At 34.3% G+C, this 18,652-nt stretch overlaps 1 long non-coding RNA gene across 1 annotated transcript; it reads right to left on the reverse strand.

The window, feature by feature from the left end:
* Positions 1-2,589: 2,589 nt before the first annotated feature.
* LOC147917447 (uncharacterized) lies at positions 2,590-18,113 on the reverse strand. The gene is made up of 3 exons (XR_015551705.1): positions 17,817-18,113; positions 3,775-3,881; positions 2,590-2,825 (listed from the first exon to the last, which is right to left on the reverse strand). It is a non-coding gene; the product is annotated as an uncharacterized LOC147917447 (long non-coding RNA).
* Positions 18,114-18,652: the final 539 nt, after the last annotated feature.

Raw genomic sequence — 18,652 nt, forward strand, 5'->3', positions numbered from 1 at the left:
AAGGTAGGTTTGGTCCCATAGCCTGAGATTTTAAAAAAGATGACTCAAAGTAATTCAAAAACACAAAGTCAAGATTCTATAAAATCCTTTTCAATCCCTTCTATCAGAAATAGCAAAATCAACTTTCACAAAAGGGTAAGGTGAAATACATATTACGGCACTTACAAGTTATACAACTCGTATTTCCCACTTTGGGTAGAAGAGGGTTTCATTTTATGGAAAAAACTCATGCACTAAATAAAGAACTCCAATTATAAAACTTTGGATATTAAGTAGCAGAAAAATGAGGTAATTTACGGACGGATTACATTTCCTTTGCATCAGTGATAACACATCATACATCTCTTATGCTAAATATTTGACAATGTGTTCTGTCTTTACAACCCCCCTTTCTCATGCCCTTTCCTCCTCAATCCACTGCAATCTCCCTTGTGCCTCCATTAAAACTACTCCTAATCCAGACATTACTGACTGCATAATGCAACACACATTTTCAGTCTTCACTTCTGGTAACTGATTCCTCTGCCATTCTTGTAGACCTCTTTCTATTTCTTAAAACTTTCTACTCCCCTCATTTCTACAAACCCAAATTCGTAATTTTCTTTTGAATAGTGTTGGTCTTCTCTGTCTCTTTTATGTCATAAATGCTAGTGCACTCAACTCTTGCCTCTCCACTGAAGAAATTTTCTTATACTGAATTTCTCCTTGAACAATCTCTACCACTTTTGTGATTTTAACTCCTACCTAGATGCTCTTATGATTTCGAAAGTCATAGCATTAACCATGATCTCTCCTTAAAATATTAAACATGTGTATATACTTAACTTCTGGACCTCTCCATTTTGATATCCCAGGGGTCTTTCAAAATCTAGATATCTAAAACTGCACTCATATTCCTTCCAAAATCATTTTCCCTCCTAAATTCCATATTCAGTTGATAGTTCCACCAACAATCCAAACACCTAGCCAGAAATCTTAGGTGTTTTTTTTTCAGTGGCCCCTCAGCCTTACCCCTATGATTAATCTACAAATCCTACTGGACAATTTTACCTGGTAATTATGCACTGAAACTGGACAACCACTTTTATTCCTGAGTTCACTCTGCCAACTTGACCTTTATCGTTTTGGCCTAGACTATTAGAATATACTATTGATTTTATATCCCAGGCCCTTCAAATCCATCCTCCCCACTACCAACATATTGATTTATCTAAAGCATAGAGCTGATGCCACTCATTTCCCTAAAATTCTTCAGTCTCCTGTTTATCTAAAAATCTAAATTTTTTAATTCATAAAATTATCTGCATGGCCTTGTCCCACCTGCCTGTCTAGCTTCATCTCCTCCTGTGTGCCTTGCACTTTAGCAACAATTACTTGGAAAGCACTGAACACATCGTGCTAAGCCATGATTACATCATTTGCCCAAACTCTTCCTTCTGCCTAAAACAGACATACTCATGCCATTCTCTCTTCCCTTGGTAATCAATACCCTGTCTTTTAAGATTCAATTCAGGGCCGGCCCCATGGCTTAGTGGTTAAGTGCATGCGCTCCACTGCTGGCGGCCTGGGTTCGGATCCCGGGCGCGCACCGACGCACTGCTTCTCCGGCCATGCTGAGGCTGCGTCTCACATACAGCAACTAGAAGGATGTGCAGCTATGACATACAACTATCTACTGGGACTTTGGGGGAAAATAAATAAAGAAAGAAAATTATTAAAAAAAAAAAAAAGATTCAATTCACAAGTCACTTCCTCCAGAATTCTTCTAACATTTCTCCCTTGTTAGCTTAACTATAATTCATCTATTTTTCACAATATCTTACACAACACATTGGTGACATTTTGATCATTGCAACAAAATATTGCTTCATGGTCCTCTCTCTTTTTACTCCTTTCTCCCAATAATCAAGATTCTATAAAAAACAGTTTTATTCTTCTTTGTATCAACATAGCCTGATAATTACCTGATATATAATAGGGCTCAAGAATGATGGTTGAAATCACATAGAAAAAGAAAGAGCAGCTGACATGAGTTGTCTTGTTAAGGGGGTAGAAATATGCCTTCACTGGAAATATTAAAAGATATTTAGATACTCCAGTGCCTGTTATATCTCTTCAACTATTTATCAGGGGTGTCATAGAGGGGATTCATATATCAGACAGAGTTTCCGGCTAAAGTAGAGGTTCTCTTAACTATAATAGTCCATGATTCCAATTATGCTGTGTCTCCCTTAGAGCCTAATTTCCAGCCTCTAAGATTTAGGCACTATTAGAATTTCAATTACTAAATAATAATCAGTGTGTGAAGACACATAAAACATTGTATATGTTAATTTGTGTTTGGCATTTTATTTCTTGGAACCTCTGATATTTGATTTCTTCTCCAAAGCCAATTGCCTGTTTAATATTCTTCAATCATCTTTTACTATTATTAAAGATGATGTTCAGTTTATACAAAAGGACACAGAATTCAATTTATACAATTAATCAATTTACACTATTCAGTATGCACAAGGGATATCATTTATTTTTCAAATGTATAAATATATTTGAAAATAAAATTATGAGAAATATGGTTTTATGGTTAGTTTTATATTATCTAAGATTTCAAAACTCAGCTATCTCAGTTCTTTACCTTTTATTGGATCCTTTACTGGAGAGTGCCGTGTATTTTCTATTTAGTGCTCTTCTTCCCTGATTAGACTTTTTAAACACTTACCAAAGAAACGTGTGATTAATGACAGTTAGAACTTATTGGACTTGAAGGACAAATGCTTGCTTCACCAGTTAAGGGAATGAGCTCATCAAGATGAAGAAGTGCAGGGCTGGGGAGAACAAGGAGAGAAAGTAATGCAGTGAATCTATATGGATTCGCTTGAAGTGATGAGCTGAACTGTTAACTTTTCATTTACTGCATCACAAATTTGACTCAACCTTTGTCTGTATTAAGAATAATGGAGCAGTTCTTACAAGAAAGTATAAGACTTCTCAAATGAAGCCTCCTCCCTCTTATTTGTATAGCTACCGGTTGGTATTATTCCAGCTTCTTCACAGTAAATGTTTCACAATATCTTGCACAGATTGGAAAAACTTTTCCACCCTCCACGGTTACAAATCCTACTATAACAAACTGAACTGGCTGTCTCTTCAGAGACTATACTTCATACTTCAGCACAAAATTGAGACTGAACTTTTTATTTGCTGAGAAGGTGACACAATTTTCTTTTATATGGTGTGGTCTCACTCTTTGCCTTTCCAGTGACCTCAGAGGAGTGGGTGCCTCTAATATTTCAATGCTAGATTGTTTGTGAACTAGAGATGAATCAGTCTTGTGAAGGAGGCAGAAATCCTTTTTGGTGGAAGGGTGCCAGGTAACAATTCAGAGTTTGCCATGTGGGTATTTGCTATGTGTTTCATCAAAAAATTGCACTGTTGATAGAAACTCAGGCATCTAGCAAGGTAACCTAGCTGGGTATGTGTTCTCCCTTTCCAACCGATCTCTGCAAAATCAAGAAGGAAGGGGTTAGAAAAACAGGGATGAAGTTCACTACTGTCTGAAGATTTTTTACATGTACAATGGTACTAATTGCAGGGGGGGCAAAAACTGTGTGCTTCCTACATGGTATGGAAAAAAATTACTAATCAAAAAATTATACCTACCCTGACTTTCAGGACAACTTCTGTGAGAATGTGATATGTTAGGACAGAATATAAAAGGGGCTTTACTGTACTTGAAAATTTAAAGTAGCTAGGAGCTTACTTTCCTTTTGTTACCTTTGGTTCTCCAGAGAAGATTCATTTGCATGTTTCTTTAAAATATTTCTGTTCTAGATGCGCTGGTCAATCTAGTAAACCACCATACGGACCAAGTAGAATGACAGCTATAAGGTGACACAACATGAAAAATACAAAGTAATTCGGCCATTTTTATTTCTGTATTTTTTATTGTCTTAAATATCCTTCTCTTCCCTTAATAACTTTCCAGAAAGAGAGCACTTGTTGTTCCATTTGAGGTCTCCAGGGGGCGATGAAGAGAAACATCATATCCCCTCTGCAAGTTACTCAAGGGCTCCAACAGACTAGTAGGAACAATGTTCCCAAAGCTGTTCTAGGATGCCAGATGCCTGTTTGGTTTGGCAGACTCAATGGCTAGTACTTTTCCTTCAGCCAATTTACTGGGAGCCCCTCCCTTTCTTCCTCCTTTCCCTCTTCTCATACACATAAGCTCCCTATGGGTTCACAGTACTTTTAAACATTTTTAGAATGCTCATTTTGTTCTGTTATTAACAGAATTTTTTATTCTAATATACAAGCATTTCATACATTTCCTTTGTTAAAACAACTCTTTCATGTTTCAGGAAACTACTCTGTAGTTTATCTCAGAGGATAAATCCTAATACCTAAGTACAGTCTTCAAAAATCACATTGACATATTATTACTAAGTTTACTAATATGACTCAACTTTCATCTCATTAGTAAGAATTCAAGTTTCCTATCTCTTTGTTGAAATTGTGTGATATGTTTTTAGCCCATTTCTTTCTTAGTCAATTCTCCTCATGTACAACCTAGAAATTGAGAAGGGAAAAAAGCTACATTTGAAGCTCAAGGGAAATTTATCTATGAAGCTGACTGTAAAATTTCTTTGAGACGGCACAAGAAATAGAATAACAAAAAGATGGGCGGAAAAGAAGAATGAAGTGAGAGGAATGACACTATCTGATTTTAGGACTTATAACGCTATAGTAATCAAGACGTTGTGATATTGGCAAAAGGATAGACACATAGATCAATGGAACAAAAAGAAATAGACCTACACAAATATGGTCAATTGATTTCTGACAAAAGTGCAAAGGCAATTAAATGGAGAATGGAGATTTTGTCAACAAATGGTGTTGGAACAATTGGACAACCATATGCAAAAAAACGAACCTCAACCTAAAGCTCTCTCCATATACAAAAGGTAACTCAAAATGAATCATAGATCTAAATATAAAATGTAATACTATAAAACTTTTAAAAGTGAACATAGGAGAAAGTCGTCATGATCTGTGGTTAGGCAAAGAGTTCTTAGACATGACACAAAAACATATTCCACTAAAAACTAATATCTATAAATTGTAATATATCAAAATTAAACTTTTGTTTCACGTAAGGCACGCTCAAGAGAATTAAAAGACAAGCTATAGACTAGAAGAATGTATTTGCAAAGCACATATCTGACCAACAACTTGTATTCAGAATATATTAAGAACTCTCTAGGGCCAGCCCGTGGCTTAGCGGTTAAGTTCGCGCGCTCCACTACTGGCGGCCCGGTTTGGTCCCAGGCGCGCACCGACACACCGCTTCTCCGGCCACGCTGAGGTTGCGTCCCACATAAGCAACTAGAAGGATGTGCAACTATGACATACGTCTATCTACTGTGGCTTTGGGGAAAAAAAGGAGGAGGATTGGCAATAGATGTTAGCTCAGAGCCGGTCTTCCTCAGCAAAAAGAGGAGGATTAGCATGGATGTTTGCTCAGGGCTGATCTTCCTCACACACACACACACAAAAAGGAACTCTCTAGACTCAAAGTAATAAAACAATCCGATTTAAAAATGAACAAAGACTTGAACAGACACATCACTAAAGAGGATGTACTGATGAAAAATAAACACATGAAAAGATGTTCAACATCAGAACATCCTGAAAGTTATTGGGGAAATGTAAATTAAAACTGAAATGAGATTCCACTGCACATCTATAAAAATAGCTAAAATAAAAAATAGTGACGATACCAAATGTTGATGAGGATGAGGAGGATTGGAATTCTCATAAATTGCTGCTGGGAATGCAAAATGGTGTGGGTACTTTGAAAACTAGTTCATCAGTTTCTCACGAAGTTCAACATACATCATAAGACCCAGCAATCTTACCTTAGAGAAATGAAAATTATGTTCACACAAAAACCTATACACAAATGTTTTTAGCAACTCCGTTTCATAATTACCAAAACGAGAAACAACTCAAATGTCCTTCAATGAGTTAAACATATTCATAAACAAATGGCAATATTCATACACCAGAATTCTACTTATCAATAAATAATGAACTATTACTACAACCAACAATGTAGATATATCTCTAGAGATTATGCTCAGTGAAAGAGCCAATCTCAAAAGGTTACATACTGTATAATTTCACTTATATGATATCCTTGAAAAGACAAAAATATAGTGATGGGGAACAGATCAGTGGTTGCCAGTGATCAGGGGTGAGCAAGTGTGTGACCACACGGAATAGTTCAAAGGAATTTTTGGTAGTGAAGGAGATATTATATATCCTGAAAGTGGAGGTGGTTATACGAATATATACATGTATTAAAATTCATATAATTTTACACAAAAAGTCCATTTTACTTCATGTTAATTTCTAAAAATAAAATTTTAAAAATTAATCTGTGCAAAACTGAAAATAAATTTGCAATTAGTTTAATTTTTTCTTTTATTAAGACAAAGAGGAGGGGAAGAGACAGAATGATTAATTCAATTAAGTGCTTCAAATATATGACATATTTTGAGGATAATAACTTTCCACTTTTTTTGAGTTGAGATGAAGAGTAAATGGGATTTAATTTCAGCAGAAAATATTTTGAACACTATTAGGCAAAAAGAACTTGAGTTAATGGCAGGTATGGAAGAAAGTCCTTCTCTACGTATCCAAAGTGCTATATGATTAATTTTTATTAGCCTCAGCATAATCAATTGGTCAAGAACTATGAAAATATTCATTATCTCATATGGTCAGCAAGAAACAACATTAGGATTGAGATAAAGGAAAAATCAGGCAACAGCAGCGGTTCTAAAAAAATTTAGTGTTTTCCTCCTGTGAATTTTATTTATACATTTTTGGAAATGTATAGTTTAGAAAACCTTTGACTTTATTTATAAAGATAGTTACTTCACCCTGTTTAGCAATGAAGGAAAGAGATGAGAGGACATCATTATGCTCAGATAAGATGTCAGCCCTGGTGGTCTAGTGGTTAAGTTTTGGAGCTTTCACCACTGCAGCCCAGTTTCCCTCCCAGGTCAGGGCCACACTACCTGGCTGTCGATTGTCGTACTGTGGTGGCTGCGTGTTGCTGTGATGCTGAAAGCTATGCCACTGGCATTTCAAATACCATGAGGGGCAGGAACAGGTGTCAACGGAGCTTCCAGACTAAGACAGACTAGGAAGAAAGACTGGCCACCCACTTCTGAAAAAATTGGCCATGAAAACCCTATGAATAGCAGTGGAGCATTGTCTGAGATATGACCGGAATGTGAGAGGATAGCACCAACAAACCAGGCAGGGTTCCGCTCTACTGTACACAGGGCCCTAGGAGTCAGAATCGACTCCACGGCACTAATACCGACAAATAATGTCATTAATAGATAAAAATTTCATAAAGTAAATATTGTATTTGATGCTTAAGTTATCCTTAAAATCTACTTTAAAGCATGCCTGGGTGATCTTTCAAATCCTACCATTTATAACCACGGGTGAAACAAGACTAGCACTCAACATGGGCAAACCTAGCCCCAAATTCCCTTGTTCTTTTTTCCAAAATTAAAGCAAAACGCTAAAAATTATAGCCATAGTAGTGCAAAATCATTTTTCTTCCTATTTACACTGGTATATTGTATATTCCAGTTTACATGGAATAGACAAAATGTCCTCATTAACAAAGCAAAATATGTTCGAGCAATAAATTACTGAATAAAGCAGTCTGAATATAAAGATATAGACATTAATGAATGACTTATGAGATCATCCTGATTCTGTATATAATTTACCAGTTTTCAAAGACTTCGAGTACTAAAAAATGGAAAAAAATACTCTAATATAATTTTATCTCTCTCTGACAATTTCTCAGCATCATTCACGAAGTAATCGATCAGCATAGTCTTGTGCTTTGTTTTTCCTGGCTTGAACTGATATTTAAATGTTCTTTTGGGGGCTGGACCCGTGGCCTAGTGGTTAAGTTCGGCGCGCTCCATTTTGGCAGCCCGGGTTCAGTTTCTAGGCATGGACCTACACCACTCGGTGGCCATGCTTTGGCAGTGACCCACAGACAAAATAGAGGAAGACTGGCACAGTTGTCAGCTCAGGGCGAATCTTCCTCAGCAAATAAATAAATAAATAAATAAATAATAAAAATAAATGTTTTTTTGGTATGAGAGCAGCGACTGTTGCCTTGCCCTTCTTTATATGGCCTTCAGGACCTAGTAGAGTATAATTCTTTAACTCATTTAATGTTTTTTGATTTTATTCTTATTTTGTGATTGGTAACAACCAATAATTTTAATATGCAAGAGCTGTCATTGTGAACATGTTCTTTTACTGTATAAAAATAGAAAATTCTGGGGACAGCCTGGTGGCATAGCTGTTAAGTTCGCACATTCTGCCTCGGTGGCCCGGGGTACGTGGGTTTGGATCCCAGGCGCAGACCAATGCACCGCTTGTCAAGCCATGCTGTGGCGATGTCCTATATAAAGTAGAGGAAGATGGGCACAGATGTTAGCCCAGGGCCAATCTTCCTCAGCAAAAAAAGAGGAGGATTGGCAACAGACGTTAGCTCAGGGCTAATCTTCCTCAAAGAAAAAATAGAAAATTCTTTTGCATGCTTTAAGTTTATAGTTATTGGATTCTGGAAAGAAAGGAGTTTGGTTTTTTTTGTTGCTGATTTTATGCTTCACTGTTATGCTTTACTTTTGTTGATTTTATGCTTTACCTGTTAGAGCATTACAAGACTAAATTAATTGCCTTATAACATTGGAGAATAACCTTTAAATTAACAGTTGTGTGTTATAGATCATTTTTAACTTTATGGATAACACTATATGACCATGCGTCCCAAAGAGTCTGAACACAAAAAGCACAGAATCCATAGGCCACATTGTTATAACTATTAACCATGCAAAGGTTGGTATATCCTTTCATCTCTCTGTGATAATATTTCTTGCTCATGCTGTAAAGGACAGGACGGCACCAACCTTATGAGGGTTAATATGAAAGTTATTGCCTGGAGGTATTCTCTCCTAAATGTCACCCAGAACAGTATTACCCCTTTAATTCATCAGACTCCAGACTCAGGGTCATAAAATAAGCGCAATAAAGTGCCTTTTGTGCCCTCCAATTGTCAACAGCTTCCTTCGGAACCATTCATCCCCATAGGTGATAGATTTCTTGTCTTTTCCCTGTTTCTTTTGGCTCTTGACTCTATAAATAATTTCCTGTTAACAGCTTTGTCTCACAGTTTGGAAATGATGTTTCCTATGTCTTCCGTGGCCTTGACTTCTGGCTTCCCTCGACCACAAGAATGATATATACCCCCTTAATTACGCTGCCTCTAGCTTCTCTGGGTAGATATCTCAAACGCTGTAGCCTGGACCACAAAGTCTACAGTCTGTTAGCAAAACTGTGCAATCAGCTTTATCATTTGGTTTACTCTGAATATATTGTAGTAGTTTAGAACGTACAAAATGCTTTCATTTATGTTATTCATTTATCTTATTGTTATTCATAATAACTAGTTTAGATATTCAGTGTATATATAATCATTCTCATATAAAAGAAAACCGAGGCTTAGAGAAGTAAAGTACCTCGACTAAGGACTTGTTCCTCCCTAGGCCCACTGACTCCTGTTTCAGTATCTTCTCACAGGTCCACATGACATCTAATTTCTCTCCTGGGAGAATGAAACCATAAACAAAAACTGTTGCTTCTTAAAGTTTCTTTGTTTTTTTCTTTAACAACTTCCAAATTCTAAAATTTCTAACAGTGGTCTTATGAACTTACTTTCTCTTTTTTGAATATAAATATTTAATAGCTATAAACATGCCCGTATACCCTGCTCTATGCCCAAAGGATATATGATTAGGCCCACGAAAAATCAGGTAGTAGTCTAATAGGAAAATTCAATGCACTCAGCCTCTTATTTCTTTTCCATTCTTATTAATTTTGCATGAAATGTGCCAGTAAATTAACTCTTAGTATCCACTGGTTGTAGGATATGCTGATACATGTGTTTTCTTAGCTTTATGGAGAATAAAAGAATTGTTTAGTACAGAAAAAGTGAAGAAAAGAGAAAAATGAAATGAGAAGTAAAGTTAAGGTCAACACCTAGTTTTCAAGAGAATTTATGTGTAAAACCCTTCTATCATAAAGTAAGTCAATAGACTTGTCAAGTAAATAAATATATTTGACACTTACTTTGATATTATTCCTTTTTATTCACTCTAATTTAATTGAACCTATGCTTATTAAGCATCGATGAGGACATAAGATACATCCATTGATGCTCCAAAGTTTCTCTCTTTAGTTAAAAAACACAAATTTAACCACATCTTTGCCAAGATGGCTTTGCTGTTCGAATATTTGGTATACTGTTCATAAAAAGAACATACACATATTAAGTCCTGCATACACACTTGCTATTATAATAATTGCTAATATTATGGAATGAGGTCAATAACATTAAGAGAGAGGAATAATTTAGCTCACATTATGCCTAGTGGTTATAACAATGTATATATGCTGCTCATTAAATAGCTCAAAGTTTTCTAATTTCTCTGTAAAATTTCAACAATTAAAATCCTATTAAAAGCATTCTTAGATGTTATTTGTTTCTTGAATACTATTTTTGTCTTTAGTGTTTGTCCCCCAAGTAATTTTTATTTTAATTCTTTATTTTTAAAAATATGAACAAAATCTCATAAAATGTGATTTTGTTTTTTTTAACTCATACAATGTGTCATTGTTTTGGTTTCTTCACTGAGGAAGTGTAATTATTATTCCTTTTCGTTTTTGCTTTTCTTTACTTCCTTTTTAAAAATTTTCATCAAGTTCCTTGTTAATGTGTTTGAAATCTTTTTAAAATTTTACTTCTTACTCCAGAGTTATGTTCAATGCCATAGGAGACTTGCCTGTGTTCTAAAGTGAACTCTCCCCTTGTCTTTTGTAGTTCTTATAGAAAGACACATAAAGAATTATAATTGAGGCATTGTTCACTGTCTTTTTCTTCTCTTTTATTTCATAGAGATATGGGATCTTTGGATATTATTCTTACAATATTGCCAAAATAACAGACACCTCCTTACTCTTGGACAGGCCTAGCTTTGATTCTTTCTATTAAGCTTGAAGTTTTGAAACACCACAAGACACAGACCAAACTCTTTTTTAAAGAAACTATCTCCTTTATTCTCTACTCTAAAATAATGCTAACCTATATTCAAATAGTACCCATACACTTTCCAGCTCTCTGCTAGTGAGATTTCTCCTCTCAAACATCTTAACAGTTCAGCATCTCTACTTTCCTGGGGGAAACCCCTTCTGTCCCATCCCTAAGTTATCATTTTATTTTTTATATAGAAGACGATTTATCTAAGTATTTTGCAAAGCATTTAATATTATATTACCTTGTTGCAAAATTATTATCTTTTAAGAATAGCTATTCAGAGCATGTCAAAAGTGTCACATCAAGAGGATAACAAGTAAGTGGCATGAGTGGTGGCACATGTTTCCAGAGATCCCAGTTGCCAGTAAATGTCTTAAACAGGGAAGAAGTACCCAGAACAGGGCCAGTTACACCATAGACATCCCATGAATGTGTCTGAATAAATGGAAGGATAGAAGATGAGGAAACGAATAACTGTTTAAGGTGAACTTAAAGCAGGCTATATTAAAAAGCAGTGTGGGGTGTTCTTGATTGCCCTTTGGTTCTTTTTAGCTCCCAGAAGATACAAAAATCCCTAAAATGAGTCAGTTTCCCTATTCAGCTACGAGATAATGATTATACCAATGACACTCTACTCTAACTCCTATACCTGGGCAGCCTCATTCTTGGGAAAAAATAATAGTGGAAATAGTGAAAGTAGTACAGTTACAACAGTATTCTTGCAAGATCACTACAATCCCAATTTACTAACCAGGACTGCCAGAGAATAAACTGCCAGGTCTCTTCTCTAAGAACCAGTCTTTGCAGTGATATTGATAGGTAAAGGGGTCAAAACAACATCAATCTGTTTTCTACAATTTTTTCCACAATTAGACTGATAGAGAGAGTTCACTGAGAAAAAAATATCCATGTATAGAACACCAGATGTCCTCAAACAAACAAGCTTAGATTTGCACACAAACACAAAACTCAAACCCAACACTTCTCAGTCCCTTTTTTTTAATTTCACAAGTAAATAAATAAATGAGCAACTCCTGATTGGGTGGTCCTATATTGTCACCTATTCATATGCCTAAACCAGGGATACGAAACCAACTCCTTATGATGATATTTCACTTTAATGTAGGGAGTTGTTGGTGTCCTAAGCTGTATTGTCTAGCACATGTGCAGCCCTCTTTTGGTGACAATCCTAAGGCTAGTTGCTTTTCTTCCAAACATGTGCAAATGATATGATGTGGCTGTTGCCCAAATTATGCGAAATATCACAGCCTTTTCTTCCTTTCATCTTACAGATGGTTTTAAATTGAACTATGTTTTTCTTTACTGACCTTGAACTTATAATTCAAACTCTTCACACTTTATATTTTTGTTTATTTTTTCCTGATATACTATTTAAATATTTTAGTGAAATTTACCCCTTATAATTTTACTCCCAATTAATATTAATTATAAATGGATATTTATTAAATACTGCTTTTTGGACACTGTTATTCCATTTTGATCAATATTTATTACATGACATGGTCATTCATTAAAAATTTGGCTCTCCAGCCTTTAAGTTCAAAGTTTGACTTTATTCTCATTCAGTTATTTAACAAACATATATATTGAGTGATCCTTTATGCCAGATGTTTTTCTAGGTCCTAGGCTAACAGTCGTGAACAGGACAGAAGAGGTCTCTGCTCCAATGGAGCTTACATTCTTCCACAGGAATACAGATAATAAAAAATAATTTATAAAATAAGTAAATGAGAAAACTATAGATTAGAAATAAGTGCAAGGTAGAGAATTAAATTAAGGTATTGTAATAAAGAATGACAGGTAGATACTTTACACTCAATGGCCAGGGAAGTCTTTTTGAGGAAATAACATTGAAGATGAGATTTGAATTTCTAATAGGTAATTTGCACTTATGCCATAAGTTACTTGCTTTCTCTGTGTGACTCATTTTTTTTTCCTGAGGACTGAGCTAACATCCACTGCCAATCTTCCTCTTTTTTTTGCTTGAGGAAGATTAGCCCTGAGCTAACATCTGTGCCAGTCTTCCTCTATTTGGAGGAAGTGTGTGGGTCCCCACCACAGCATGGCTGATGAGTGGTGTAGGCCCATGCCTGAGATCCGAACCCACAAACCCAGGCAACTGAAAAGGAGCACACAGAACTTTAACCACTATGCCATGGGGCCGACCCCTCTGTCACTCATTTTTTTTCACTGTTTCTCATCTAGACTTTTATTATTGCTGTTATTGTTACTATTTTATTCATTTTAAATTTACATAGAATAAATTTCACTCTCTTTGATGTGCAGTCCTATGGATTTTGATAAATACTTACAGTCATATGAACATGACCACAATCAAGATACAAAACAATTTCATCACCCTAAAAAAATTCCTCTTGCTGCCCTTTATAGTCAACCCCTCCTATTACCCTAGCTCATGGCAAACAATGATGTGTTTTCTGTTCCTATAATTTACTTTTCCAGAATGCCACATAGATAGAATCATACTGTATGTTACCTTCTCCATCTGGTTTCAGTCACTTAGCATATGCATTTGAGATTCATCCATGTTGTTATGTGTATCATTAGTTTGTCCATTTTCTATTGTTGAGTAATATTCCAGGTATAGTTATGTCACAATTTATCTATCTATTCACCAGTTGAAGGACATTTAGGTTTTCCCAATTTTTGACAATAATAAATAAGACCATTATAAACATTTGCATACAGGTTTTTGTGTGACCTTAAGTTTTCATTTCTCTTGGGTAAACATCTAGGAGGAGGATTACTATGTCATATGATAAGTTTATGTTTAACTTGATAAGAAACTTTCAAACTGTTTTCTAAAAAGGCTATATCATTTTTATTCTCACCAGCAATGTATGAGAGTTCTAGTTGCTCTACATCCTTGCAAGCCCTTGGTATTGTTTTAGCCATCCTAATAGGTGTGTTGTGGTATCACATGGTTTCAATTTGTATTTCCCCAATGACTTCTGATTTTGAGCTTCTTATTAATGTGCTTATTTGTCATCCATCTATTCTTTGTTGAAATATCTGTCAAATATTTGCCCACTTTTTATTTGGTTGTTTGTTTTCTTACAAGTACTCTTATTGAGTATTACTTATTAAGTATTTTGGATTCTTTATATATTATGGATGAAAATCTTTTGTCATGTATGTATTTTGCACATATTTTCTCCCAATCCATGGCTTGTCTTTTCATTTTCTTAACAGTCTGTTCACAGAGCAGAATATTTTTTGATGAAATAAAACTCATCAAAATTTTCTTGTGTATCCTTTTGTTGTCATACTTATGTCATCCTTTTAATATATTTTAACAGGACCATCCATTGAGAAAAGGGGCTTCCCATAACCTCAAATAATATCCTAATTATTTCTACAAAGTGTTGTGAAAAAGTCCAACTGCCTACCTTAGAGGGAAATTGGCATCATTTTTAGGTGATTGCCAGAAAAGTGTTCTATCTATATTTTTATGTCTCAAGTCAAACAAACAGAGCAACCACTTGACAGAAATGAGATTTAGTGTAAAGAAGGAATAATTGTAAACTGGTTATTCTTTGAAAAGTAAAGTACGCCAATCTGCTCATTCAAATCCAATAAATATATCTAAGTAAACATTATTTAAAACCTCTCAATACATAAATATATGTGTCAGTGCATATATAAGATACTATTTTAATAGTTTAACCCAGAAAAAAATTAAGGTTAAAGCATTGCAATTATTCTTCTTCAAGATTTTTTTTCTGCAAAAATAGTATTTTTGTCATCCATCCAAATATAATATATTTTAGGTGTAAAGAGAATATTGATTTATTTTTTCCCAATAAATTTGAAATTTTAGAGCTGTTAGAGAATTAAAAGTCATCTAATCAATTGCCTTTATTTTAAACACAAGATCCCAGGCATCCAGGAATATAAGTGATTTATTGAAGTTTGAAAAATCTAATCAATTAGTGACAAATCCAAAAGGAGAACCTGATCTCTTCCCTGCTTTCCCACCAATCCTCAATACATCTCTCTCAATGTAATAGGGTAAAAGAGAGTAAGGGTACAATATGATAAGAGGGATTTAGCTCAGAGTAAATAATGTTTTCTTAGCAACAGATATTTTGAAAGGCCAGTGTGGAACCAGAGGGCTCCAGGCTGGGGGAGAAGACAAGAGGAGGAATCACTATAATTAAGAAAATATGTGGAAGAAGGGAAAGAGAATTAATTTCCTTGCCATTTACACAAGAATTAATTGTCTATTTTCTCTGATATTCATTCATTTATTTGTATATTCACACCTATTCTTAACTTACTAAAGCCGTGATATATGCCCATGTGAAGAAAAATATTAAACAGTACTGAAAAATCGAACACAGAGGGAAATATCCTTCTCTCTCACTCCTCCTCTTTCCAGAAACAATATGACCAAAGTTTAATATTTTAATAATTTTATTTCTCTCCATTATCAATTTAAATGATATAACTCAATTTCTTAATTTATCATAATTAGACAGTTATATAATTATTTCCTGCTTTGATGGATGACATAATGCAGTTATAATACCTCTGCCTCCCGTCCCTCCATTTTGGGTTGATAGATATATTTATGTCATAAAGTCCAGTGGTCCGGAACAGGAGCAATTTTGCCCCCCAGGAAACATTCGGCAAGTCTGGAGACATTTTTGCTTGCAACAATTGGACGATGCTACTGGCATTTAATGGGTAGAGACCAGGGACACTGTAGACATCCTACAATGCATAGGATAGCCCTTCACAATGAAGACTCATTCCATCCAAAAAATCAATAGTGCTGCTGTTGAGAAATTTTACTCTAGAATTTGCCTATGTGACTTTAGATAATGTACTTAAAATAATCTTGATAGCAACGTTTGATCTAATTGACTCTTTGCTACTAAAAATGAGGCAATTAGAACTGTATTCTTTTTCCACTTATTTACCTGATATTTTTGTTTTTGTATGATTAATTTTACATTGGTATGATTTATGAAATTTTCATTCTTGATTGTTATTATAATTTTGTCATGTGTGCTTTATTTGTCAAATAATTCTAAGAACTCTGAACAATCAGATAGAATTTAAAATACCATTGTAAAGGTATTCACAATAATGATTCAGACAAAGACCAACAATAGATGTTAAAACCATTGGGTTAAGTGTTATGGGGAACAAGGTATTTAGACAGTCTCAAAATATTACCCCAAAACCAGGTTTGTTCTTGGGGTACAGCTTATTTCTTCTGATTTCTTTTAAAAAAAACTGTACTCATTTTCTTTTTTCCTGAGAACTGTCAAATTTTCCAATCTTCCTGCTACTCCTTTTCCTGTTTCTCATTACTAATTTCTTTTTGTAATTTTGTTTTCACCATTCAAGAGAGACTTTGAGAGAAGAGTGGCAAATGACTTTTCAGTCCTCCATCTTCCACCACAAGATATTATCTGATAATTTCCAAAGAGATTGTTTATCCAAGTAGAATGATTTAGAAAAGTTCTGTCCCTTTCTGAAAGTATGGGGGCAGTGTACAAGATCTCTTTAGTGGCCTTACAGATCAACATATCTATTGTTTTTATTTGGTAAGAATACAAGAAATATAACATCATAGTGAAAGGATAGTTGGGACCTAATAGAGTATAATTATTCCATAGTTTCTCTCTAACTGTCCAAAATACATATTTTTGTAACATACTTGATCCTGAGGTATTAAAATTTCTACTCATGTATTGAAATCTCCAACAAATATAAAACTGAACTTTGTCCCTGATATGATCAGGGAATTTATCTGTTTTTAACCTTTTAATGGAATTAATACATTTTTATATTTATGTTTTTATCATTCTATGTTGTATATTTATAGTTTGCATACAGTTTTTAACTGGGTGAATTTTTACTTGCTGGGCAATAGAAACTCTACATGTTAAAACTTGTTTAGCTTAGAAACTATTTAGTTAATGCTATTTAGGATTTTAAGTATGTATTGATTTCGTTAGTTATTCATCTCAGAATGTTGTGGTGCACTAAATCTGCTATTACAATGAGAAGGTAGGATAATGCTTAATTCCTTTTACATGTAAAGCTAAAATTCTTTATTCCACCTAGATTAGGGTAGAAATTCAACTGAGATCAATCAAAACATAAATTTTGTTTGGCTAAAAAGCTTACATAGCGACCATCAAGCATTAAAAATGTTTATTCTTTTACATCTCATTCTAAATAGAACAAAATGATTTTTGTAATCCATTGATCAATGAAAAATATGGAAATTACAGCTTGGTACATTATTTTACGTCTTCTTTCCACTTTTTAATCTCTCCATTACTCACTCGCAATTTAAATCACTGTTTATGATCATAGCAAAGATTTCAGCCCTACTTCTTTTATGTTTCAACCATGATTATGAAGAAGTTATCAGATCAAGACGGCAAAATGTAAATTATCACCCTATTAGAGAAGGTCTGTATTTGTATTTAGGTGGTACATAGTATAAATTGCTTTAAGGGCTTTTTCTAGATCTCTTTTGAAAAAGCTGCTTAAAAAAATAAAATCAAGAGAGAAATCAAAATAGTCTATGTAACTCCTTATGGGTAGAACATACCTTTAAATTATTTTGACTTTATATCGTCAACTCTATAACTAGTTCATTTCCCTCCTTGCTTAATTATTATTATTATTATTTTTTGTACAATTAGTTTTCGTCGTCTTGTTCTTTCTGAGTAAAGCTGCTGTATAGAGACACCTGCTGGGAAATAAATGAACAGAAGAAAATTCAAACCTGAGCTTTGGAAACAAAAAGAGCTTTCCTCTTATGTAAGTTAAGTATGCTTTCTTCAAATAACATATTTCATTTCAAGGCACTTGCCTCTGAAACTTATCAAAACCCACCTACATCTGGGGTTTTGCTATTGATCTAAAAACCTCTACCTTAGCATGAAGTTTCCAGAATCTACATATATGTGTACCTGCTGTATACAATAGGTATATGATACAAGAAAGCTGAAATAAATATATTTCAATCAAGCCATTTATTAGATGTTCACATGTGTTTTAAAATAAATTTTAAAGGGAATTATTTTTTAGAGTAACTAGGACTTTTCCAATTCATAATTTTTTATATCTTAATTTTTATTTAAAATATTTGCTAAAGCAAAGAAAACTTTTATCCTTTACAGTTTAATGTAAATATTCTGACAATGAAAATGGTCTCTTAATAGTCTATGTATGCCATTGTTGTCAATTTCAATCGAAATGTAACCCAGTAGAGTAAAAATATCAGAAATTATATGTAAAAATTACAGTGTTTAACAGCAAACCATCAAATAGGTATTTCAACTGTGTTCCAATCTCAAGGTCAAGCTTAACTTCTTCAGAACTATGTTGAGGTACCATGTATTATAAGGTCATAAGACTTAAAGATGACATGAGCATATGTTA

Source organism: Ceratotherium simum, chromosome 3 (genome assembly GCF_057802395.1).
Source record: "Ceratotherium simum simum isolate JZ-2026a chromosome 3, ASM5780239v1, whole genome shotgun sequence".
Lineage (NCBI taxonomy): Eukaryota > Metazoa > Chordata > Mammalia > Perissodactyla > Rhinocerotidae > Ceratotherium > Ceratotherium simum.